Consider the following 27,271-nt stretch of genomic DNA (forward strand, 5'->3'; position numbering starts at 1 on the left):
TACTGCTAACTCTTGATTTCTAATCGCCCATTATAATTCAACAAGGACTAGGGGCACCACGTTGTGCTAAGTCTCTACAAGGGACAGAATAAGATTTATATATATAGCTCTGTCCTAGCATCTTAAAGTCTCTTGAGGAAGAAAAATTAATGTACACAAACCAACTAGAGGGTCTACTTTTGTTTCTTAGGAACTCCCTGTTCTTAAAGATTTTTCACTGCACTTGCCTCGAGGCTCCCAAATGAAGATTATTTCCTTATTTTCTCTGCCTCTGTATTCGTGTGGTTTCAGTTCTGTCCCTGTACCATCACCAGACATCAAGCTCTGCCCCTTCAAAGTCAGAAAGTGACTCACATCGAAACATTTTAGCTTCACCGAAGATTTCCGGAGTCCTGGAGGGGGCATTGCATCGCGAAGTCCTCCGTGGTTTGACTTCCTACTGCTGTAGCCTCCTGACTCCCATGTTTTTCTGTCTCTGTACTTGAGCCTCTAATGTAGCCAGCACATTCTTCCCCCTTTTCTCACAAAATGGTTGCAGAGAAGTGTAGGTATTCCAGGAGAAAAGGTCAGGGAGGTAATGGGTTTGCTACTTCAGGAATATGCAGGGAGGAGGACTGACTTGTTGTCTTGGGTTCCCCCCTGAAGCAGACCCTGAGTTAAAGAAACTTTTTCTTTAGGAGGTAATCCCAGGAAACAGAGATAAAGAATGAGGAAGTGAGACAGGAAAAAGAAGGAATCCAAGGAGAGTTCAGTGCTGCCAGGGAACTCTGGAAGGGAATATCGAGGGGAATTTTTCAAAAGGCAAAATCATACCTCTCATGCAAACATTAACATGTATCAAAGATTTTGTTCAACTCCTCTCTTGTTAAGGAAACCAGTAAGATGTTACAACAAGTTCAAATGAAAATTTTACTTATTCTCTGCTGGATAAAATCCACTGACTTTGTCATGAGTGGAAAACATTGGCTTTCTCTACAAGTTAACGTGTGTCTCTGCAGACTGGTGGAATATCTAGTCAAAGAAAATCCAAGTTGCATACCCTTAGAAAACAGACAAAGCCCTAAGGGTTGCCAGACCACACTTCAAATTCCATGGAAAGAACATCCAATCATCTCTTTTACCCGTTTCGAAACCTTTCATAATTTTTGCTGACAGCAGTGTAAAACATACCTCAGAGTTGTCCCACCTGAATGGCAAGGAAGCTGGAGTATTTATGTATTGAGTCCAGTCTGCCATTGATTGAGGAGTTTTAACATTCTGGCTTTTCCAGCTTGCTCTATTCATGGGCCAAACGTAGTACCCTGACCATTAAAAAAAAAAAAAAAAAAGCCCTCAGGCAGAGTGGCAAGTACTGGCAGGAAACAGCCTTCTGTGTGTAGAGGTGAATGCCAAGGGGAATTGAGAATAGGAGAAAAGGAGGGCATCCATAGTGCCGGCTTTATTTGTCTTATCTATTTATTGGCTGATTTATCATTTTGTCTGTTTCACATTTCCCACCAGAATTTAAGCTCCCTGAGGGCCAGAAATTTTCTATCTTATTTTTCACTATCTCCCCGACACTTAGCCTACTATCAGGCACATGGTAGGTAATCCAGAAATATTTGATGACTGTTGTTGAATAAATATGGGCCTCAAGCTGGGCCTTGAAGACAGACTGTAGTTCCAATTAGAGGAAGGGATTTTGCAGGAACTTCTAAGAGGCCCATACAGTCAGGCTTTGTGTAGCATCCTTGGAACCAGTTACTTGCTCCACAGCCAACCTCCACCACAAGCCAAGCCTTGTTCGTATGAAAGCAGACGAACACAAAAGTACAGACTCTGCTTTCAACGTACTTGAAAAGGACCAAGAACACAATATTACACCTTCTTCCCACTGTTAATGACTATGCATTCGATATTTTTATGCTCATACACGCTAAGGCCCTTGTATATACTTTCCAGGACTCGGAGCAAAGAAAGTAGAAAAGAGCCGAGGGACATTTTCTGGGGAGCACACGGTATGCTTGTCAGGACTGATATGGAAAAGTCTATGAAAAAGCTAACTTGCATGTAGGCCTCACTGAACAGACCCGAGAGATGTACTGGTTTTATTAAGTAGCCAGATGGCCTTCAGGAGTAGCTAGAAGAGCAGACAGGCCCCAGATGACAAATGATGAGGGACCCTCCCTATGGGCATTTTTTTTTGAGACAATGTGTTGACATTAGGTATGGAATAAATCCATAACTGTGCTGTTCATGCAAATTCTTAAGACGAGCAGGTGCTATTCACCGACCTTACCCAAATGAAATTTTGCCAGGGAAAATAACCCAACTCTCTTTTAAATTCAGTTTTGGCAGGCTCCTTCCCCCACCCCCAACCTTCCAAAAAATTCAAAACAAAATTCCCAGCAAGAAACAAAGTGGAGAAAAAATAACTTGATAATTGCCCTTCATTTGAAATGGTTGACAGATGCCTTGCAGAAATTTGGAATATTGTCCAGCTGCTTAGAATCTACTCATTTCAAATGGAGTGCTCACGAAAGCATCCCCATTGTCAAGGGAGTCTTTAAAAAGCACTGTTAAATGGATACATGCATTTTTATTGATGTCAGTACTATGTACCAGTGACATTAAATGGTTTAGAAATTCAGAGAACGTTGTAGATTGCACATAGGTTTTAGTCCTCAGAAGAAACTCTAGGGTTTGTCCCTGGTAATGTAAATGTCCTTTATGTTTATGTATGAGTATGTGTTTGTTGTTGAATCCATCTCTGGATTGTCTAGGGAGAGAGGGCTCTAAGAACCTGACCGCCCTTTCTCTAGCTGAGTAACCCACTGAAGGCCACCAGATAACCCAGAAAAAAAAAAATAGTAGTGGATAGGCTAGCCCACCTCCTCTTATAGGTCACGAGTTTACACTTTAGGATGACTTAGGAATTATTCAATCATTCATTCAAAAGAATTTTTTGAATTACTACTGTGTGACACACACTGGTTTTTTGGTGTGAGAGAAAAGATTGTTTTCCTTCCTGGAGCTTACGTATTGTTATGGAGAATAGCAGCAGATAGATCAAAGACACACTTTACAAAACGCTAAGCAATGAATGTACAAAATTGCAGAGAAACATTTTAGTAGAGCACATATGCTAAGAAAATAGAGAAATATATGCAGTAACTATAAAAATAGAATAGGGGAACTTGGTGAAGGGAACTGAGAAAATTATGGGAATTTCAAGGAAGCCAGCAATCCATCACTTGTCAGCTAGAACTTCTAGAGCCTCTGCCACATGCCCAGGACTATGCAAGAGGCACATAAAGAAATTTTAAGTGTAATTTTTGCCCCATGGGGCCTCAGGTCGCAGTGAGGATGCAACTCTGCACAGATAACAAAATTAGTGAATAACTCCTATATGTAATTAAGAAGAAAAAAGTCATCAGCATAGAGAAGGAAAGTTACCTAGAGAAAGCATGTCTGGGGGAGTCTTGATTAGGAAACAAGGAGCTAGGTTTTACTCTGGCCACTTCTAGCCAAGAGATTATTCAGATGCAGAACCAGATCAAAGTGCCTCAGATTCTTGCCTGTTCTAAAAATCCAGCTTCTTTACCATTAAGAGAGTGATCATGATGGGAGTAGTATATAGCAGCGTCCAGCATTTAGCGTGACAAGCAGGAAAGCACGTGGCAACCGTAAAATGCTGTCAGAACGTTCAACAGTGATCACCATTCCAGGAGGAGAAGCAGGAAATTGAGATTCTGTCCCCACACCCTCCTTCTGAATTACTACTGCCTGTCAGCAGATATGAGAAATCTCTTCCTTAAAGCCCTACTTCGCAGACAGTTTCATCCTCTGCTCTTTACACCTGACCTAATGGAGCGTGCAGCAGCAGCATCTATTCAGGACCCAGATATCCGGGAGATGGATATTTTCTTTCTCTTCAGGTCTAGGTCAGCAAAAGCCTATCTGGCAATTTGAGAACAAGTTCTGTTTTACAATTATTCTGATTGCAGGAGCATAAATATTGACCCAAAAATGCCCCTGGAATGGTGATAAATGCAAAGCACATGCAGGATTTGTATAACACGCACTGGGCGGGCTCCATGAGACAGACGGAAAGCTCGCCAGTATCCAAAGGAATCGAATACAGCAGAATCCATGCGTGTTAACATGCAGCTTCCAGACACAATGTTTGCCGAATCATGAGGAGCCCATGGGAAGGACTGACTCTGTGTCATCTATGAGTACACAGAAGACAGCACTAAAATGAGGGGCCAGCACCTGGCTTCTATTTCTGACTCTGCCAAAGATACCCTGGCAGCGTCTCCAGAAACTGTAAAGCTGTGGGTTTTAAATTGTTGGGAAAAGTTAGCCTGTGGCTTTCTTTGCCCATGGGAACAGAGAGATAATTTTGCTACTTTTTTTTTTTTTCTTCCTTCTGCAATTGTCATCACTGTCCTCCCTTCTTGTTTGGAATTTGACCAAGTGCTTTCGGGACAATCTGGGGCTTAAAGTGAGGACTAGCGCTTTGACTTGGCGACCCCAAACTCTTTCCTCCATGCTCAGAATAGGGCTAGACCAATGGTTGTAAAGCATCATGTTATGACTAAAAATCACATGAGTAGTTTCTGCTTGGAGTGTGGACATGTGTCTAATAGAAAATACGCCCTTTCAGAACAAACATCCTCTCAACTGATAATAGCTTATTAAGAACTAGGCTAATTTAATTCTATTGGAAATTAATAAGGTTCTAGAAATGTAGATGATTCATAGTTAATGTACCAAGTATCAGTCATTCAAAATATGTGAATACTTACTTGCAGCATAAGTAAAAATATTAAAGTATAGAGTTCTTCCTTTCAGGAAGGCCAAAAAGAGGAACTCTGTTCAACATACATATTTTTTAAAAATGCTATAGTTGGAGCAAACCAATGTAAATGAGCTGGCCGGATTTACAATAGACTCCATGAGACTTCAGAGGATCTCTGGCGTGGAAGAGCTCATCCAGATGAACTGCCTGGAGAAGAATGAGAGTAGACAGAGGAACTGGCTTGCAGAAATTAACCCCTTCTGGGCTCATCCCTGATGTTTTCAGAGGGAGTCATCTGGGTAACCTTTGGAGGGTGACTCAGTAGAGAGGAAGGAGCAGGAGACCAGGAGTAAGAAGTCCAGGCTCCAATTTACTTGAAACCTCAGAGACTTATTTTCCGCATCTGTAAAATGGGGCTAATAATACTGCTGTTTGCACATCTCACAGGGTTGCTGCATGGAATAAGTAAACCCAAGAACTTTAATACTTTGAAAGATGTTAAGTTCTGTCCAAATCTGTATTATTCTTTCTGAGGTAAAAGAGCAAAACTGTGGAAGCATTGGTTATTAGCGTTGAGGAAAAGCTTGAAGACCCGGGGAAAGGACACCAGGACTGGGACACTGTACTGGGACCAAGTCCAGCCGGGGACATTTCCGCATAAGACCCCAGGATCGGCCCTGGGTATTCGACAACCTTGTGTGAGTGTTCAGTGGTGACACTTCAGCATTCTTGGCACTGCGCACCATGATGAAGGTCTAGCAGGTGCCGGTTCTCCTTGTCAGCTGTGTCTGACAATCCTATTTCCAGTGATTCACCATATACACTGTTCTCTCCTCTCCTCTCCTCGCCTCTCCTGCCACTCCTGGGTTCAAGACTGCCTATGGGACTAAAATGTCACAGTTGCCATCCCCTGCAGGTAGTGAGGCCAGCAAAGCCGCCGCCTGCCACTGCTGAGCCCACGCCTAAGTCTGCTCCAGTGGCAGCTTCTCTGTGGTCCCCTGCATCTTCACAGGCACAAGGAGGAGCCACTCTCAAGAGGACCTTGACCCAGGCCTCTGCTGCTTCAGCTTCGTGTCTCAGCCTCAGACCCACCCTCCTCTTCCCTGCTTCGTGAGCCTGCAGCTCTGTGAACCACAGACCATCCTCCTTTATCTCCTGGCTCCAGTTAGGCTCTGCTGTTAAGGGTCTAGGGGAGGCTGTGAGGCTGGGGGAGGGAGAAGGAACCTGCTGTTTTCTTCGCTGCTCCTTGTTCTGGTCTGTGTCTTTGTAGCGTCATTTCTTTAATCAGAGCAGCAGCAGTTGAATTAACCTCAAGGCTGCCCTTCAGTTTCCGTGGGCTCCTCCTCCAAGTCTCTAAACTTTAAAAATACCAAAATTTCCCTTTATTCCTCATCTGTGGGTATAACAGCTGCTCCTGCAGTTACTGCCTATACAGTGTCTCACTATGCAATTCTTGCCTCTTTGCTTCTCTAGCACAGGGAGTCCTTGCTTTGCACAGTTACAATAGGTATGAGTTTCAGCTACTGCAGTTTCGTTAAATAACAGCAGTTTCCCAACAACACAGTCAAATTTTAGTTACCATGGTATATTAACTGGGAGTAATTGCATAACATACAGAATTTGTTGCCAGCTCTTTAGTCCACAAACCACTCTGTAAATAACAGACGGGCACCATGATTGGTGACGGATCACATTATTTCTTTCCAAATCCATTTGAATTGTCACTCCATGTCTCTTGTTGCTCCCTTCACACACACAAACAGCAAAGCATGTGGTTGTGTTGTCTCTCAGACGCCCAGTGATAGAGCCTCGTGACATTTGATGAAAACAGGTAACCGAAAGAGGGAATTGGCCAATAAAGATGAAAATGCAGCAAAAGGTGAAAAGTGATACCGTTAGAAAGGGAATCTAAATGGAACAGAAATGGAGTTACAGGAGAAACAGCTGACCATCGGGAGGGAACGCTGATATTGCTGTCCTTTGAGAGACTGGCTGTGTAGGTAGAGGAAGTTAATGAGGGCAGACTTACCAACATAAATGAGAAAAGTGGATTTGCCTTCAAGGACGAAGATGTCCCAGAGGAAAGGGCACTGGCAAGACACCTCACAGTAAAGAAACTCCAGGAGATATTTTATGACATCGAAAGCGTGAAAGGTAAGATGTTGAGAATGGATCCAAACTTAGAAATGAGTTTGACAGTTTGCCAAGGCACAGAAAAGATGCTTGATCAGCATGGTACGTTATAAGACTGGAAGACAAGCACTGTTCAAATTCTTCTTCTTTTTCTTTTTTAAAAATGAAAGCGATTTATTAGAAAGAGTAGGTCTTACTCAATTGTGGGAGATGATGGAGTTGTCTATCTTGGCCGTGGTCTTTGTGTCTAGTTCTGAGCCTGAAGTTATCCTAGATCAACCAGGCTGGTGATCGGAAGCCAGCTGGAGGTGGACAGGAGCAAGGACACAATGGAAGCTCTAAGGATGAACTAGAATCCACAAGGACAAGTTGGAACCCATGTCTGTCTCTCACCACCTCTAATTTCAACTGTGGCCATGGAGTTGTCCACTCATGGCTCAGGAAATGAAGAAGCTGAAGTAAGAGATCTGGTAGGAGCCTGAGGAACAGTAGATCTAGGTGCTGCCCCACACCAGTGAGGTGAGCTAGTGGATCTAAGATAGCATCACGATCCACCACAGCCCATGAAGCCCTGCACCAACCCTCAGTGCATGAAAAGTATGTCTGGTGCTTCCCTTCTGCCTTCCAAGTCTCCCACAAAATCTCTCTTGTGGCCTAAATAACCCAGAACCATACAAGGAAGGGATTTCTGGGAAACATGGTTCAGCTTAGTTAAGTGGACACAGTTCAAAGCCTCCACATGTGCCCCGTAAGACCTGGCATGATCTGACCCCTGCCTATTTCTCCAGCCTTGTCTGAGTGAACTCTCCTTTTCTATTCTTTTTTCATTTAATTTTATTGACGTATAGTTGATATACAATGTTGTATTAATTTCTGCTGTACAGCAAAGTGACTCAGTTATAGACATACATATTCTTTTTCATATTCTTTTCCATTATGATTTATCACAGGATATTGAATACAGTTCCCTGTGCTATACAAATTGTTCTTGAAAAAATTTTACAAAGATATAAAACACTTTAAATCCCCATGTTTCTAATGCTTTAAATTATAGTGTACTAAGTAAATATCAGTTTTTGTATGTTTTTCATTTCCTTGTACATTTACAACTGACGATAGAGACTTTTTAATGTTTTGACAAAAATTTCAAATGTTTGTAGAACAATCGTAATTTTTCCCATTGATTATTAAGATCGCTTTCTGTAGCTGCAGCTTGTACAGTTTTTACAGTGCCATATTACCAGGAAAAGCAAAGGCTGCCTATGTCTGGTTAATTTTTTAGAGTAAATTCTCTCTGTTTAGGGTGTGGATTCTGTTCCCTGACTTGACCTGGATCGATATGCCAGCCTATTGGAAATCCCCACCTCTCATGGCATTTTTCTGCCTTTCACTGTGAGTTAGTAGGAGGGAGCAGTGAATGAAGAGCCAGAAGACTTGGGTTGGAATCTAAGTTCCGTTAGTTTCCTGAACATAAGTCACTTAACTCTCTGAGTTCCTATTTCCTCACCTAAAAATGAAGTTGATAACAAAATCTGCTACAGTAACAGTTGTTATGAGAACCCAGTGACACACACATGTGAAGTACATATAGTAGTAAGGTACTGGGGTAGGCTGGTTAATGGTGCCCAAAGATATCCACATCCTAATCCCCAGAACCTGTGAATATTACCTTACATGGCAAAGGGGGCTTTGCAGATGTGATTAAGTTCAGGGTATTGGGTTGGGAGGATTATCTTGGATTATCTGGGTGGGCCCTAAATGTAATCACAAATGTCTTTAGAAGAGGGAGGTAGAGAGAGATTTGACTACAGAAGAGATGACATGATGAAGGAAGCTGACACTGGAGGGATGCACGGTAAGATGGGGGAAGTGGCCCCAAGCCAAGGAATATAAGTGGCCACTAGAGACTGAAAAAGGCAAGGAAATAGCTTCTGCCCTCACAGGCTCCAAAATGAACCAGCCCTGCCGACCTTAGCTTTAGCTCAATGAAACTGATTTTGGAATTCTGACCTCCAGAGAATAAGTTTATCTTGTTGTAAGTAACTGAATATGTGATAAAATGTTACAGCAGCAATAGGAAACTAATACAGCTACAAAGTGCAGATATTATTGCTAGTCTCAGTGAAACTGCTAATGCAGCCCCCTTCTCCCTTAAGTCTTTTCCTTGGATTCATCCTACTTAGAATTAAGTCCTTTAGAAAGCACCAGGAACGTTAAGTTGGAGGAAGACAGACAGCTGTGCCCGTTCACCGTCTGTCAAGTAGAACCAAGGAGGGCACAACCCCGTCTTCTACTGTGCTCATTCACATGACCTGAAGATCACACTTTGTCCAAGTGTATTCTGATGAATTCTCTCCAGTGGAGTGAAATGTTCTGTTCTTCTTATACATCTTTTTTTCAGAAAGATGGAAGTAAACCAGTTGCATCTTTCTTCTTGGCTTCCATTTCAGTGTGTTATGCATAGTGAGATAAACTCTCTGGGCCTGCACTCCTGAGCAACTTTAAGGGAACTGTCTCCAGAGAAAAGAGTGTTCTAGCAAAGTTGTATGCAGCTTTAGGACCCATAAAATGACAAGCTTCTGTAACTCCCAGATAGAAGTTGGAATGACATGTTTACATCACTGGCAGTAAAGGGGTTACACGTTTGCCTCGGTGACCCACAGAATGTTGACTCCCATCTTTGTAGTTTTGTTTTCTTTCTTGTTTTTTTTTTTTTGGTCTCTGCCTTTCAGTCATCTGGGTACTTATATTGTTGATCGGCATATATTTTTAAAAGAACAAAACTCAGTGGTAATAATGCTTCAGTGGGTTTATCACTGCCCACCCGGTCATGCTCAGAAATGGGAACCAGCCAGTACATGGCCTGCCATCTTTACTGGAAGAATCTAGTATTATGGGGATAAGTCTTAACATGTGCCTTTCTTGGTCAAATGCCAGCCAAGCTTTCTCTTGAATGGATTGGCTTAGCCTGTCATTAGTCAAACTGGTGGCTCCAAAAGGAAGTTTCCCCTGCAGTACCCTTACTGGTCGTGCCTGGATGGCCTTACCTAGTCCCCAATTGTCAGCTGGGGTATGTCTCGGTGGGGAGCTGTGGAAGGGCAGCATGCTGAGGGAAGTGGCTAGAAGGCTTGGTGCCAGTGCTCTTTAGAGTTTTCTCTAAGATAGCGCAGCAAAATCCAATCTTAAAGTTATCACAGTTGCAAGTGAAGGGACAACATGACGTTTTGTGCCCCTCATCTGAAATAGAAAAACATACGCAATATCACCTTATGTATGTATGTAGTATTTTTGCCAAAAATGTTTAAAAGTAGTGTAGTTATGAGAATTCAATCAAATAAATACAGAGTGTGGAACGTTCTGTAAGACAGCTCCTGGACTCTTCAAAAATAGGTCAATGTCATGAAAAACAAAAAAGGCAGGAGTAGATGAGAATTTTCTAAGTTAAAAGAGACTAAAGGAACATAGCCAAATACAGCGTGGTAACTTGATTGGATTCTGGATTTTTAAAACTGCTATAAAATATACCATGGGGTTAATTGGGCGTATTTAAATATGGACAGTACATTGGATATTTCACAATAAATGTTCATTTCTCTGGGTGAGATAATACTTCTTAGCTAGAAAAATGTCATATTCTTAGAAAATATAAGCTGAAATATTTAGAAGTGAGATATCATGTTATAAGCTATTTACTTTCATATCTTTTAAATAATTATAAATAAAAAGAGACAGAGAGGGCTTCCCTGGTGGCTCAGTGGTTGAGAGTCCGCCTGCCGATGCAGGGGACACGGGTTCGTGCCCCGGTCCGGGAAAATCCCACATGCCGCGGAGCGGCTGGGCCCGTGAGCCGTGGTCGCTGAGCCTGCACGTCTGGAGCCTGTGCTCTGCAACGGGAGAGGCCACAACAGTGAGAGGCCCGCGTACCACAAAAAAAAAGAGACTGAGAGAGAGCACATATGTGGTAAAATGTTAACAACTGGGGGGAATCTTGGTGAAGAGTAAATGAGTGTTCATTGAATTGCTTTTCAACTTTTCTACAGATGTGATATTTTATTATTTTCAAAATAATTGGGAGATTTGAAATATATTTCAATTATCAAAAACATTCAGAGCACTATAGAAATTTACTTCATTCTGAGAGCATCTAGACACAACTTTTAAATCATATTGTGAGTTCTCTTGTCTATCAGTTTTCAATAAAGTAATAAAATCAACAGTAAATATAGTGTTGATAGTCCCTTAAAATACACAGCGTTTTAGTATGCAGAGTATATTAATGCCTGCATCCTATTTGATATGACTTGGCCGCTGAACACAGAGGTCTTCATTATAGATGAAAACCAGTTGCCTGGCAAGTCCAGTCCTCTTTCCATCTCTTCACTTTGTATTGGTGATGTCTACTTTTCTTACACAAATGGCCTTCCAGTATGGGAGCTGGCCTCTGGCTCAATATATATATCCTGACCCCCTGATTTTGCTCTGCTCCCCAGATCCTGAGAGTTCTTATTCACAGACAAATAATGGATTATATCTGATGGGGAGGGGGAGTATTTTAGCTGCTCAAACAAGACTGCTGGCCCAAACTAATTAATAGTGAGTGTGCTTACCATCAGGAAAAGTAGGTAGAGTGAGTACTACACTAATTATAAAACTGTTGATTATTGGAGACCTGAAAAGGCAGGAGAAGAATAGAATTTTGAAAAGTAATAAGTACTTGTTAGGACCTTTTTCTTTTGATTATTGGAGAAATTGAAGATTTAAGTTCCAGGATGTAAGGTCAGAATTCCACCTGATTTTTCTTAATATTTACACAGCTTAAAGAGACATAGTTGGAGGTTAGTACAAAGGAATGTCTTATGGATTTGAACAGTGAGTAGAGGCATGGCTTGCTGAGAGCAGCCTTCACGCAAGACATGCACAGTAGAGGGATTGTTTTAACAAAGAACCGAAAAGGTTAAATAAATAAATAAATAAATAAATAAATAAGACACTCCATCCTCAAGCTTGCCATCAAAAAGCTTAACTGAATTTATGTGGAGAAATGCTTTACTGCGTACATACTAACTCAAAAAAAAAATCACTAAATTTTTAAATAGATAATAATTATCCAAGAGAAGATGAGAGATCCATACAGTACTCCAGAGGCGTAAATTGTAGACTCCGACCCAAGATCTATAACAGCAACATGGCATGTGGTCCAGTATCAGAACAATGACATTAAACACGACAACACTTCTGCAGGAGCTTGTTACCATCACGGGAATTTCCTAGTCTCAACCCTTAACCTTCCCATTAAAGTTAACAGACACACCCACACTTAGAGAAAGCCTTGTCTGGGTAACAGAGGCTCAGGCCTCAGGAAAAGCCCTGTAATTTTACTCCCATCAAAAACCTTACTAAGGAGTTTGGGCAAATATGAACCAGTAACATTTATTGAGCACTTACTATGCATCAGGCCCTGTGCTAAGAGACTTACACGCAAACCTCCTCTAACCCTTAACAACAACCCAGTGGGGCAGGAGCTATATTTTAGTTATTGTGCAGGAAGAGGCTGAAGATCAATAGATCAGGCCATTTGCTCAAGTTCACACAGAAAGCAAGTAGCAAAGCTGGGATTGGAACCTACTTAATCTGCTTCCAGAGCTGTGCGCTTTCTTTTTAATCTATCTATCTATCTATTTATTTATTTATTATTTTTGGCTGCCTTGGGTCTTCGTTGCTGTGCGTGGGCTTTTTCCGGTTGCAACAAGCAGGGGTCACTCTTCGTTGCGGTGCACGGGCCTCTCACTGCAGCGGCTTCTCTTGTTGCGGAGCATGGGCTCTAGAGCACAGGCTTCAGCAATTGTGGCACACAGGCTCAGTAGTTGTGCCTTGTGGGCTCTAGAGCGCAGGCTCAGTAGTTGCGGCTCACGGGCCTAGTTGCTCTAAGGCATGTGGGATCTTCCCAGACCAGGGCTCAAACCCGTGTTCCCTGCATTGTCAGGCGGGATTCCTAACCACTGCACCACCAGGGAAGCCTGATCTGTGTACTTTTAACATTCATGCTTACTCTTCAAGCAGGAGATGGAAGCACAGTAATTCTGTAACCGATAATAACCTCCTTCATATAGCTCTTCGGAATTTAGAAAATGCTTTGAAAATAGTATTTCAAATGACCATTACACGCATGCAGTGGAATCAGCCATGTCTGTAAAAAGAGGAGCCTCACCGTGGGCAGGACTCTGAGCCCGTGAGCGGGTCTGGGCTCTCCATGGCCCCCGTCTCCCATGGACCCCACCCTGCGGTTGGCGCCAGCTCCTTTTGCACAATTCTTGGCAAGTTCTCCGTTTTCTCCTTGGTCTGGTTCCTCAGGATGCAAGTAAAAATGCAGGATTGGCTGTCTCCCTTGAGGTTGCCTCATTTGCCATCTGTCTCAGACTTGGGCCCACCCAGAAGCTCTGGCACACTCAGTTTTTTTGATCATTTTCCTTCTTTCTATTGATCCTCATGGAGATTTCGGTCCGGCAGGGACATTGGCTCTCTGGTTTCAGGAACTTTCTCTCCACTTTAGCAGTTATCAGCCCCATCCTCTAATGAGAAGAGAGTAGGCGATGAAACATCCACAAAGCCTGGAGTGCAATACAAATTCTCTGCAGCTTTCGGATGTTTATTTTACTAATTATCTGCCAAAAATGTGATTTCTTTTGCTGCCTGGCAGAAGGTTTTTGACTCTCCTTTTGCAGACAGAATTGCTCGATAAGGTTGATAGATGTCAGCAGAACCAGGGAGACTGGCCTTTTCCAAAACTGCATGGCTTTCGAGCAGCTGTGTCGGAAATCAAGCGACGGACCCAAGGGGAGTGGACCCAATGAGATCACACACATTAAAAAAGAGAGTGAGATTTTATGACAGTGCTTAGTAGCTATAGACGTTTGGAAAGATGTCAGAATTTACTCAGAATTACCTAGCACAAACAGGGTGATAATTGAAGAGTGTTTATAGGTTACAGGTGGATAGCAATGAATGACCAGGTGAGTGAACAAATGCAGGGACAAACATTAGCTAAGCATTAACAGGGATGGGTGCTTTCATGTGTACAAATCCTCCCCATGGCTCTGTGAGGTAAAGACTGTTATTTCAGTTTTTATAGAAGAAGAAACTGAGGCTCTAAATGGTTGAGATACAAGTGCCCAAAATGATCCAGCCAGAAACTGGAGACTTCTGAATACAGATTTCTCTCCCTTTGGGTTGTTTAAAAATGCACCCGGGATTTTGTTGTTATTCAGGTTTGGTGAGGCCAACCGATCAGGAGACAATTGCCATTGAAAAGGTAAGAGTTTGTTACAGCTCTCCAGAGGAAGGGGCACGGCACACCACACACGGCTACATGGGGAAGCACCAGGGTTGGTCAGGAGGCAAAGGAGTGAGAGAAAAGGATGGGCACAAAACTTTATTGTGCTTGTTGCAGGGAGGAATGGGTGAGGCAGGATAAGCAGCTGAGCAGGTGTAGGACTGGGTAGTTTGAGTAATTTCAGCAGACTCTGGGATACTGGGAGTCTCTAGCTGTCTGGTAACTGCCCCTGGAGTGACTTAGAGCAGAGGGATAGTATCCTCAACATCAGGGCCTGGTAAAAGGAAGCAGGTGGAGGTATGGATTCAGGATTGGTTGGTTTGCATATGAAAGGCATGCCCACAGACAAGTTGTTAGCTATCTCTAGGAATCTGCTAACCCTGAGAGGGGCAGTCCTTCCCCAGGTCTGCAAGGCCCCAAGATAGCAAAGTATTATAAAATACAGCAAATTTAAAACATGATTAATACCACATGGGGTAAAAGGTACAGTTTTTATATCTGAGATTCGAAATGCCTAATGACATATTCTGGAAGCTTACGATGTGATCTTCCAAAATACAGCTGAAAACGAATCTAAAATATTTGACAGTCATTTTTAAATATCTCAAAGTTCCTTGACTTCTGTGTTTGGGGTTCATCCCAAAGCAAAACCTTTATCCCTAGCTCTAGTCTTGCTGCCTCTCCATTTTTAAGGAAGTATCTTCCCTGGCTAGGAGGCAACCCCCTTGCATGTTCTGCAGCTATCTGTTGATGTGGTCACTCTAGAACCTGCATGTCAATTGAGTTCCCAATTTTTCTCTCAAACTTCAGAGACTATGATTATTTAAGAATATAACCTGTGTTTACCTTTGCCTTCTCCATTTTTGGATGAGTTGAAGTCCACAGGCAGAAATCTCCTCTTTTGTGTTCATGCATACCTATTATTAAATAATTATCATGATAACACTTATAAAAATATCTGATTTGTCTTGAGCATTTACTCTGTGTCTGGCATTGTGCTAATTATTTTATATTCATTTTGTGATTTTTATCCTTGCAACAACTCTATGAGATAAATATTGTTAGTCCAATTTTTGAAATGAGGAAACTAGAGCAGGGGAAAGTAACTAAATCGCTAGGACTAGTAAGGCTGTGCCTAATTCAGCCCCAGGTCTGTCTGATATCAGTGCTAATGCTTTTCACCATTAGCTGCCTTTCAGTCTTCAGTGTACGTTTCTCTGCTACAGTAAGGTACCACTTATTTGTGTCCGCCAGTTTCATGGTCTCACTGACAATTGATGATGCAACAAATCCCCAAACCAGCTGTGCGCTCTTTATTGGAGGGACAGAAGTCAGGGACAGAACCTTAGGTCCTGAGAGAACAGGAAGTGGGAAAGCCTGTCTCAGGAGGAAGGGAAATTCAGTGATAGCTTTGGAGGAACTAGAATATCAAGCAGGGAGGATCTGAGGTCATCATGGAGCCACCAAACAGGGACTCAGTTACTGAAAGTGAGAAGCAAGGCAGAACTTAGTAACAGAAGAACAAAGGAAAAGGCCAGCCCTGGAACTGTCATAACAGCCAGAACAGGGCCAGTTGCTGGGTCAGAAGGGTGCAGAGCCTGAGAGCTCGACAAGGGAAGTGTCCTCTACTAGCTTTGTTAGAAATCATGAGTGTTGCTGGGTCCTGGGCGGGACTGAACCTCTAGGTGAGACCTAAGTATCCCAGCTTCAAGAGTGTAGGGTAAGCAGAGGCCTTGGGTCGGAGAGACCTCGAGAATATGCATTGCAAACACTTGGTCACTAGTCTTATCAAGCTACTGTTAGGTTACCAGCACCAAGGCTCAGCCCTGTGTATTGAAGCAGAAGGGAAGCACTTGTGTATGTACTCTGAAGGGTGAATGCTGAAAAATGACCCCATACACACATATTCTTAAATTAACTCCCTGCTTTGCCCGAATTTCTTCCCATCATAGGCATTCCTTTGGATTCAGACATTATTTTTCTGAAGGTTCTAGATAAAATATTACACTTAGTTGGGAGGAGTAAGAGGTTAACCCATTGGCACCCATTTCAATGATCCATGAGCTGTATGTAAGGATATCATGGTGGTGAGCCTACCTGGCAGAGACAGGGACCTGAGGACACAATTAAAGGACAGTGCAGGTAAATTTTAATGGGGGATGCCACCCTAAAATACAGCTAAGTAAGACCCAGGAGGGCTGCCATGAGTGGAGATCTCGGTACTGGGGAGGTGGGGGAGGGGAGCAAGGGAAAGAATGAGCAACCACTGTGTACCTTTCACATGCTAATACCGTTCCATGCCCTGTATCTTACTGAACACAAAGATTGAAAAGTAGGTATCGTAATTCCGCTAGCTATGTGGAAATCGACTATATCTTAACCCCTTCAGGGGGTTACAATAAGTGTCCAACGTCTCTCAGCTAGTTATTGGTGGAACTAGAATGAAAATCCAGATCTGACTCTGAAGCCCATGTTCTTTTCCACTGTGTCAACAGTGCAGGAAATGCCAAAGATAAATTTGTCTTTCCTAATTTTCCCCAGAGTCCACCCCAACGATAACCAGAATTAATGCACATCTGTGAAGTGGGTCCTTTAACATAAGCCATGTTCACAGGCTCTGACTCTTCAGTCCTGTGGACCAAGTTTCTTTGATAGCGCTCCAGGGAAGCCAACACTCAGGGTCCCTATTTTGGAATGCTAAATGCTTTCCTTCATTTTCAAATTGCTTCCCTGTTTAAAAGGCAACATGACAAGCTTTTTAAGTTTTAAAAATGCCCCTCAGGGAGACGTGTACGTGTCATTTTGAACTGTGATTGTTGAGAAATGTCTTTTTTTATTTTTAAATGTTCCTTCAACTCCTGAAGACACTTAAGAAACAAAAATGAGTCTTTTAAAACATCCTACTTATCCCCGGAGTGATTTGTTCTTTGCAGAGCAAAAGCCAAATGGTAGTCAAAAAGGACTGCTTAGACTGGGTTCCCCAGCCCAATGGGTGCTCTCAGGATTTTGAGGGACTCCTTAGGGTCTTCCATTACCCTGAGTCCACTGACACCCTCAAATGAAGTATGTTGGCCTCAGTACTAGCCCAAGTAGTCCACATCTATAGCCATTTATTGAGAGCTTACAAGATAGTACACTCTGTCTCCACTGTTCCACACACCAACATACAGGAATTAGGAAGTAGACCTGATTAATTATGTCTAGATTTTGAGACTATATTCTATTCATTTTCCATCTGTATTATATGGAAGTCACTGGAAGAAATGTGGCCCAGGACAAGCCTTGGTGACAAATGAATCTAGGAGATGGTGTGAGACACAAACCAGGGCTGTAGAGTAGAAGATGACCAAACACTGTGTGAGGGTTGAATAAGAAAACTCTTCGTCATCTGAACACTAAGTCAGGAAGAATTCCAAATGAAGATTTTAAGCCGGTTGCTAACAAGTACCTGGTAAACCCCGTGGGATAGCTGTTTTTGTTTTGTTTCATAGCGTAAGTGAAATACTTTCAGCCACGTTTGAGCCTGAAAGATTGGAGGGGTAACACTTTCTTTGTTTACCATTAGCGCAAATAAGAACTCCTGTTTTCTTCCCAGTGTAACTCAGAGAAAATGAAACTTCAACCCTGAAATATTTTTTAAAACGTACATTCCTTGATCATAAGGTTAAAGGATACAAGAAGAGTTGACCACTTCAAAAAATTACATATAGGTTAAAATGCAAGAATTCATTTTTATAACCTCAGATTCATCAAGGGTGCCAAACTCAAGCTGTCTGCCACTTTCATTTATGTCTCATGCTTGAACAGAGCAGTGCCTGTTTTTCTTTCTACAAATACTTGTATTAACAGCTAACCTTCAGGTTGAGGGACTTGGCTATTTCAGTGAATATAGGCATACCTCAGAGATATTGTGTGTTTGATTTCAGACCAATGTAACAAAGCAAATATCGCAATAAAGCAAGACACAAATTTCTTTGTTTCCCAGTGCAAGAAAAGTTATGTTTACACTATACTGTAGTCTGTTAAGGATTCTCAATAGCCTTATGTTAAAAACAAACAAAAACAATGTGCATACCTCAATTTAAGAGATTTTTTTATTGCTAAAAAATGCTAACCATACGATCTGAGCCTTCACTGAGTTGTAATCTTTTTGCTGGTAGTGGGTCTTGCCCCAGTGTTGATGGCTGCTGGCTGATCAGGGTGGTAGGTGATGAAAGCTGGGGTGGCTGTGACCATTTCTTAAAATAGACAACAGTGAAGTTTGCCTCAGAGATCGACTCTTCCTTTCATGGCAGATTTCTCTGTAGCATGGAATGCTCTTTGATACCATTTTACCCACAGCAGAACTTCTTTCATTATTGGAGTCAATCCTCACAAACCCTGCCTCTGCTTTGTCAGCTAAGTTTGTGTAATATTCTAAATCCTTTGTTGTCCTTTCAACAATCTTCACAGCATCTTCACCAGGAGTAGATTCCATCTCACGAAAAACCACTTTCTTTGCTCACTCACAAGAAGCAACTCCTCAACCATTAATGTCTTATCATGAGACACAGCAGTGCAGTCATATCTTCAAGCTCCATTTCTAATACTAGTTCTCTTGCTATTTCCACCTCTGCAGTGACTTACTCCACTGAATTTTTTTTAATATTTTGATTTTGAGTATAGTTGATTTATAATGTTGTGTTAGTGTCAGGTGTACAGCAAAGTGATTCAATTATACATATACATATATTCATTCTTTTTTAGATTCTTTTCTCATATAGGTTATCACAGAATATTGAGTAGAGTTCCCTGTGCTATACAGTAGGTCCTTGTTCATTATCTATCTTACATGTAGTAGTGTATGTTTATCCCAAGCTCCTGATTTATGCTTCCCCCCTCCCCACATTTCCCCTTGGTAACCATAAGTTTGTTTTCAATATCTGTAAGTCTTGAACCCCTCAAAGTCATCCATGAGGGTTGGAATCTACTTCTTCCAAACTCCTGTTAATCTTGATATCTTGATCTCTTCTCATGTATCACGAGTGTTCTCATTGGCATCTAGAATGGTGAATCCTTTCCAGAAAGTTTCAGTTGACTTTGTCCAGATACATCAGAGGAATCACTATCTATGGCAGCTACAGCCTTACAAAATGTATTTCTGAATAAGACTTAAAAGTCAAAATTATTCCTTGATCCTTGGGCTGCAAAATGGATGTTGTGTTAGCAGACATGAAAACATTACTCTCATTGTATATCTGCATCAGAGCTCTTGGGTGACCAGGTACTTTGTCAATGAGCAGTCATATTTTGAAAGGAATCTTTTCTCTGAGCACTAGGCCTCAACAGTGGCATTAAGATATTCAGTAAACCATGTTGTCAACAGAGGTGCTGTCATCCAGACTTTGTTTTTCCATTTATAGAGCACAGGCAGAGTAGATTGAGCATAATTCTTAAGGGTCCTAGAATTTTCAGAATGGTAAATGAATGTTGGATCCAACTTCAAGTCACCAGCCACATTAGCCCCTAACAAGAGTCGGCCTGTTTTTTGAAGCATTGAAGCCAGACATTGACTTCTCCTCTCTAGCTATGAAAGCCCTAGATGGCATCTTTTTCCAATAGAAGGCTGTTTCATCTACATTGAAAATCTGTTGCTTAGTGTAGGCATCTTTAAGAATTATCTTAGCTAGAGCTTCTGGATAACTTGCTGCAGCTTCTACAACAGCACTTGCTACTTCACCTTGCAAGGTGAAGTATCTTATGTTATGGAGATGGCTTCTTTCCTTCAACCTCATGAACCAACCTCTGCTAGCCTCAAATTTTTCTTCTGCAGCTTCCTCAACTCTCTCAGCCTTCATAGAATTAAAGAGTTAGGGCCTTGCTCTGGATTAGGCTTTGGCTTAAGGGAATATTGTGGCTGGTTTGATCTTCTATCCAGACAGCTAAAACTTTCTCCATATCAGCAATAAGGCTGTTTCACTTTCTTATCTTTTATGTGTTCACTGGAGTAGCACTTTTAATTCCCTTCAAGATTTTTTCCTTTGCATTCACAACTTGGCTAACTGCCTGGTGGAAGAGACTTAGCTTTTGGCGTGTCTCAGCTTTTGACATGCCTTCCTCACTAAGCTTAATCATTTCTATCTTTCGATTTAAATGAGAGACATGTGACTCTCCTTTCACTTGAATACGTAGAGGCTATTGGAAAGTTATTAATTGGCCTAATTTCAAGATCTTTGTGTCTCAGGGATTAGGCAGGCCTGAAGAGACGGTGAGAGATGAGGAAACAGCCAGTCAGCGTAGCAGTCAGAACACCCACAACATTTATTAAATTTTCCAGCCTATATGGGTGTGGTTTGTGGTGCCCCAAAACAATTATAACATCAGAGATCACTGATCACAGATGACCATAACAAATATAATAATAATGAAAAGCTTAAAGTATTGAAAGAATTATCAAAATGTGACTCACAGACATAAAGTGAGCAAATACTGTTGGAAAAATGGCACCAATAGACTTGCTCAACACAGGGTTGCCACCGACGTTCAATTTTTGTTAAAACACACACACACACACACACACACACACAATATCTGTGAAGCGCAGTAAAACAAGGTATACCTGTACTGTTACCAGACAAATCTCTAATGAAAAATGTCAATAGAACCAGAAAAATTAGAAAAAAATAGCAAAGACCCAAGTTGGTCTGGGTATTTTTTTCCTATCCCATGCTCTTCCTCCATTTAACTATTTAACTTCTCCTCCTCTGTTTGCCTCTTGCAGACTCAATGATAGTGTCACAGGCGGGTGGGAATAGATTAGCTTAGTATCAACAGAGGGGAGGAAGGAGGAGGAGGGAGTCCTAAGCAAATGGACCCAGCTACAAAATGTCTTGGATTTTCATGTAAGCTGATAAAGAACATTCCTGTGGGACAGCTAGAGGGCCAACACAAAAAGCAGTGAGTGCAGCTCTGAGGACCAGGGTGACAAAGAAGCACCACTTCTACCGCCTACCCTGTTCAGTTGGTATAGCTGCCTGCCCTGCTAGCTTGAGAAGGGTTCTGAGGTTGCCCCACGCTTCGTGTGAAAGTGTGCTGTGATTGATTAGTGATATCTGACGTGGGCGTGGCTGGGAGAAATGTAACAGAATAACTCCCTTTATTAAAAATGTATTCTCAAAACAATGCTGTGAGATAGATATTATTAATCTCATTTTGCAGGAGATGAAACCGAGACTTAAAATACTTACGGAGATTTTCCAAGGTAACAACTGTAGAGTGCCAGAGCTGGGGTTTGAACCTGACTCTGTCTCTCTCCAAAGCTCATGCATCTTCTACAAATACACATTGCCCATCTTCTCTGGTGATACAAGCTATGTGAACTAGGGGAAGATACTACTCTAGGCCTCGGGGTCTGCTTCCCCCAAATGGAGGTGACTGTCTCAGCAATGCCTACTTCATAGGGTCATAATAAGAAGGATTTTGTTGCATAACTATGTGATAAAGTTCACAAAATCTTACAACTACAGATGGTACTTATATGGTACCAGCATATAATGTCAGCCATGATCATCTTCCTACTTCTTGTCTCCTGATAATACTGCTGTCTGCTGATGACTTATTTTAGGACACTAAGGCCAAGTTCCTATAAATCAACCAATTCTGAGTATTTGATTGCCTTCAAAGAGTACTGTAGTCACTTTCTAAAATTCCTCCTATTAAATGCTTCCCTCAGTTAAGTCTGTGAGAGAGAAACCCTTCTCCATTGGCAGCTCTCAAAAGTGCTGGAGCTCCCTGCTGTAACTAATGCTCCTCTAGAGGCCTTAATAGATTGCTGAAATTGTGAACTTTAATATTGCAATAACATTGGTTTTGCCTTAATGTGCTGTAAAAAATTTTTATAAAAACAAGCAACCTTTTCTATGCATATTTTCACATCCACAGCATTTGTGTATGTGTGGTTTTCTGTTAAGCTTTTTTCCATTCTTGAAATCATAAAAATGCTCAGACTAATGCAAAACTATGGAACAAGTTCACGGGAGATTATTACTAGATTATCACTACTATTACTATCCTGCTTCATACATTTGTCAATTAAATATGTTTTCAGAAGTGCCTATGGAGTGCACTGTGAAGGTTATTAACTCAGGAAATCGCTGAATGACAGGTCACGAGAATATTATCATTTTCCCTCCTACTTTTTACTTCCATATTTTATATATATATATATAATCTCTACTTTTTTGCAAAACTATACCTAAACTGGGGGAAAGGGTTTTATAAATAACAGTGAATTTCTAATTTTTCACAATTTAAGCATAACAATTTATCACTCAAATTTCATTCTCAATATTGAACATATTAACATAGCAAACCCCTAAATTTTCATGCCTTCAACATGTCACTGATTCACACCCCTTAGAATGGCCATTATTAAAAATGGAGAATAACAGGTGGTGTTGAGGACTCCCAGAAATTGGAGCCCTTGTGCATGGCTGATGGGAATGTAAATGCTGTAGCCAGTGTGGGAAACAGTTTGGCAGTTCCTCAAAAAGTTAAACCGGTTAAAATTACCTTATGATCCATCAATTCCACTCCTGTGTATATGTCCCAAAGCATTGAAAGCAGGGACTCCAACAGATACTTGTATAGCAATCTCTATACCAGTACTATTCACAATAGCCAAAAGGTGGAAACAACCCAGATACCTATCAATAGATGAATTAGATAAGCCAAGTGTGGTATAGCCATACAATGGATTATAATTCAGCCTTAAAAAGGAATGAAATTCTGATATGTGTTACCACATACATGAACCTTAAAACCATTTTGCTAGGTGAGTTAGCCAGACACAAAAGAACAAATACTGTATAATTCCACTTAGATGAGGTACCTAGAGTAGTGAAGTTCATTGAGACAGAAAGCAGAGTAGAGGTTGTCAGAGGCTCGGGACAGGAGGAAACGGGGAGTTATTGTTTAATTGGTATAGCGTTTCTGTTTGGGATGATAGGAAAGTTCTGGAAATGAGTAATGGTGATGGTTGCACAGAATTGTGAACGTACTTACTGCCACTGCGTTGTACACTTAAAAATGGTTAAACAGGTAAATTTCATCTTATGTATATTTTACCATAATAAAAAAAGAAAACTAATTACTTGTGAAGAGAGACTGTGTGTCGTGTAGTACTTAATAGATGAAACTTGCAGTGATCATCAATATAATTTTAAAATAACATTGATTTACAAGCCAAAATAAACATTTGACTAAAACCATTTTTTAAATGTCACTAATTCCACAGTGTTTTCAGTGTTCCTATTCCCAAATATTTATCAAGTGCTGATTTTGCGGCAAACACACTATCTGTCACTGGGGATGCAAAAAATGACTAAGCCACAGTACCTAACCTAGAGGTAATTATAGAGAACACAGTAGTAGAAAACACAAACATACGAGCCCATCATCCAGTATATTATAAACATGTCGATAGAAGCATTTATGTAGCTTTATGTGCCAAAGTAAATAACCCAGATTTAGGGTTAGTCTAAGAAGACTTCCCAGAAGGAGTGACATTCATTCTGAATCTTGAAGGACAAATAAACAGTTTGCTAAGAGAAGAAGGAAGTTGGAGAGGGAGTGTCCTAGGCAGAGAGAATGCATCAGCCAGGCCAACCACAGTCCTGGTGCAGGAGGCACAAAGGCCTTGGCAGGTGAATTTGGAGAAATAAACTGTTTCCAGAATACAGAGGCCCTTGAATAGCTTACTTTTTTTCCTTAATTTTTTAATTGAAGTGTAGTTGATTTACAGTATTGTGTTGGTTTCAGGTGTACAGCAAAGTACCTTGAATAGCTTATTAAAGAATAAAGGGGGCTTCCCTGGTGGCGCAGTGGTTGAGCATCTGCCTGCCGATGCAGGGGACACGGATTCATGCCCCGGTCCGGGAGGATCCCACATGCCGCGTAGCGGCTGGGCCCGTGAGCCATGGCCGCTGAGCCTGCATGTCCGGAGCCTGTGCTCCGCAACGGGAGAGGCCACAGCAGTGAAAGGCCCGCGTACCGCAAAAAAAAAAAAAAAAAAAAAAAGAATAAAGGTTTTCTCCTAAACCATGTACGTCCTTTGAAAAGTTTGAGAAAGGAGAGTACTGTCATCAAGGTTCATGTTTTATAAAGATTGTCTTCAGAGACAATATATTGTGTAAGCGTAAGGGGCAAGGAGAGTGATTAGATGATATTGCAAGTCTAATTATTTCAATATTTATTGAATGTCTAAATGTCTGTTAAGTGTCAGGCACTATTTCTAGACTCTGGGAATAGTGGTAAACAAAACAGGACAAAAGAAAAAGTCTTCCCTCTTAGAGCTCGTGAAGCAAGACAGAAAATAAACAAAATAAATCTACTGAGGCTATGAGACTTTTCTCTCACTTAAAGCCTTCACTTAACTAGAAAAATAAGCAGGGAACCAGATGAAAATATGACTGTAGAAAACACTGATGCTAATTTTTTCCTTCTTAGTAATAGAAAGATTATCTCAAAGACACGATTGTAACTGCTTTTCTTGAATTACTATTGCCTAAATCTATGTGGGTTCAATCTATATTGGGAAGGATTTGAGATCATAATACAAAAGGCTTTCTTAATAATGTTAATTGTCTTCCAGTGAAATGAATCCCTTAGGCTGTCTGTGGTTTTACCCTTCCTGGGTATCTTTATAAAAATTAAGGTCATTTCTTCTCTTTAGTTTGGGCACTCCAGGTCTGGTTCACTTGAAGGCTGAAGAATGTTCTTCATCAATGATGGTCCATAGGTTCTTCTTGTCAGGATTCTGTGATAGTGGGTCCAGCCTGGGCCTTCTGTTTACCTCTTTCTGTGCCTGTGTAGACCATCTAGCTGGTCTACACAATTCCAGAAAGACAGAAAAGATTCTGGTCTGCAGGCCCACGTTGTATGCAGTCCTGATTTTTACAGCCTTCTCTTTTTTTATTCTGAGTTGTATGCAGTCCTGATTTTTACAGCCTTCTCTTTTTTTATTCTGAGTAGACTCGCACTCAGTAACCCCCTTGACTCACTTGGTGTTATATCCATAGCCTCTTCATTATTATTGTTACCAAACCCCAGTTCACGTGCGCAACGCACAGGGAGGCCAAACAAACCTAAATGTTGGAGTTCGGAGCACAGAAAATTTTATCACGAGGGCCAAGCAAGGAAAATGGGCAGGTCATGCTCAGAAAGCCTGGACTCCCCAGTGGTTTTCAGGGAAGAGCTTTTCTAGAAAAAAATTGGGGGGGAGGGCTGCAGGGTGTGTGACTTTCTTGTGAGTGGTTGGTGGTGAGGTAATGGGGTGGTGTTCCAGGAATCTCAGTCATCAGCCTTCTGGTTCCAACCAGTCTGGGGTCCCTGTGCTTGTGCTCAGACTGAAGTTACCATCCTCCACCTGGGTAGGGGCCAGAGAATTCAGAGATATGTATCACATTGCGATGTATATCCCCAGAGGGGGACCCTGTCCCATCCTGCACTATTGTTTCTTTTGCATTTCCTCCCTTCCCTAATTAGTAACTGTTTGAATCTGCCCTTTGCTATTCAGGGAAAGCCCAAGAGGCTGACGACGCCTTTTTCCTACAAGCAAGAAACCAGGGTGCACAGAAAGGCCTTTGTACCCAGGAGGGCCCCCCAGGGTGCTGACTGGTTTCCTGACGATCGCTGCACATCTATCGGTAAGCCCTCACAGGTCTGTGGCCTTGCTCTGGGGACTTTAATTCTCACTCTGCAAAATCATTACCCCTCCTCCTCGGCATTGAGGTTTTCCATTATATTTCAGGATTTGTATTTTAAAATGTACATGTTTGAAGTGATCCTATAAGTACAAAGAACTACCAAGAAGGTATGGAGGGAGGCTTAACAGGAGCTGCAAATTCTCCTTGATCATTCTACTTCCTCTGGCTTTTTCTGCTCTTTAACTAAATGCATTAAAGAGAAACAGCTCTTAATTGGGGTGGGAGTGGGGGATTGTAGGAGCAAATCGTGGAGCTGGCCCGAGGGGAAGCTGGCTTTCAGCGCCACCACACCCACTCTGCATGCTTCTGTTCCTCTTCCTCCTGGAAGCCCAATGCTTCCCACAGACGCAGACCAGCACGCTAACTGGACACTGAGGTGATCTGCTACGGATTGCCCTTCTCCGGAGCTCCTCCTACACATGTCTTTCTCTCACCTCTCTCCCAACAAACCCTGTGGATATCGGTTCACATTTCTTAAAACCTTCCTCTTATCCTGCAAACTATTTCCGGTTAAGTTTTTGAATTGTTGACGATGGACTACTGAGTTCCCACTCCTAGAAAAGCTTTCTGTTGTCTGGGTACGTAGCATCATAATCAAAAGGGTTAAGCTATAGCCACATCTGATCAGTCGTTCTGGAAGAGAAAACTACCAAAGAGATTTTTTGGTCAGGTTGGCCTTTTTGTTTCTTACTGTCAAACATCTGGGAGCCCCTTTGTCTGCCTCTAGAAAAGACCAGCACGAGCCAGGACACAGAAAAGAATGGCACCATCATTTGTTTTGTTCCGTTTGTGTTTTCCTGCCCGGGTTCAAGAGGAAGACTTCTGGACAGGCTGAGTTCATTTATTTAAATAGGAGATCCAAAGCAGATGGAAAAAATAATTACGGAGACGTCAGGAAGATCATGGATCAGTGGCATAAAATACAAGCCCTATGGGAACCACAATGCAGAGTCTAGATCGAAAGGTCAAGGGTGGGTGAACTCAGGCATTGACAGCCACATGTGACAGAGTGCACAAGCTTTGGTGTCAGATAGATTTGGTTCTGCGGGCTGAAGAGGCAGACCTGTTCCTTCCTGTATCATGGCCCTTAGGCAGTGGGGCCTTAGCTCTTTCTCCACAGAACACAGGTCTGGGGGAGGATGGATTGTGGTGAAAACCAGCCCAAGATTCTAGTACACAGTGGGGAAATGGCTGATGTCACCTCTGAGGTGCTGCCTTGGGTCTAGGCACAATCACTGGAATTCTTTGGAGCATGGTTAAATGCACACATCTTGTGAAAGC

The sequence above is a fragment of the Grampus griseus genome (assembly GCF_964374135.1).
Source record: "Grampus griseus genome assembly, chromosome: 3".
Classification (NCBI taxonomy): Eukaryota; Metazoa; Chordata; class Mammalia; order Artiodactyla; family Delphinidae; genus Grampus; species Grampus griseus.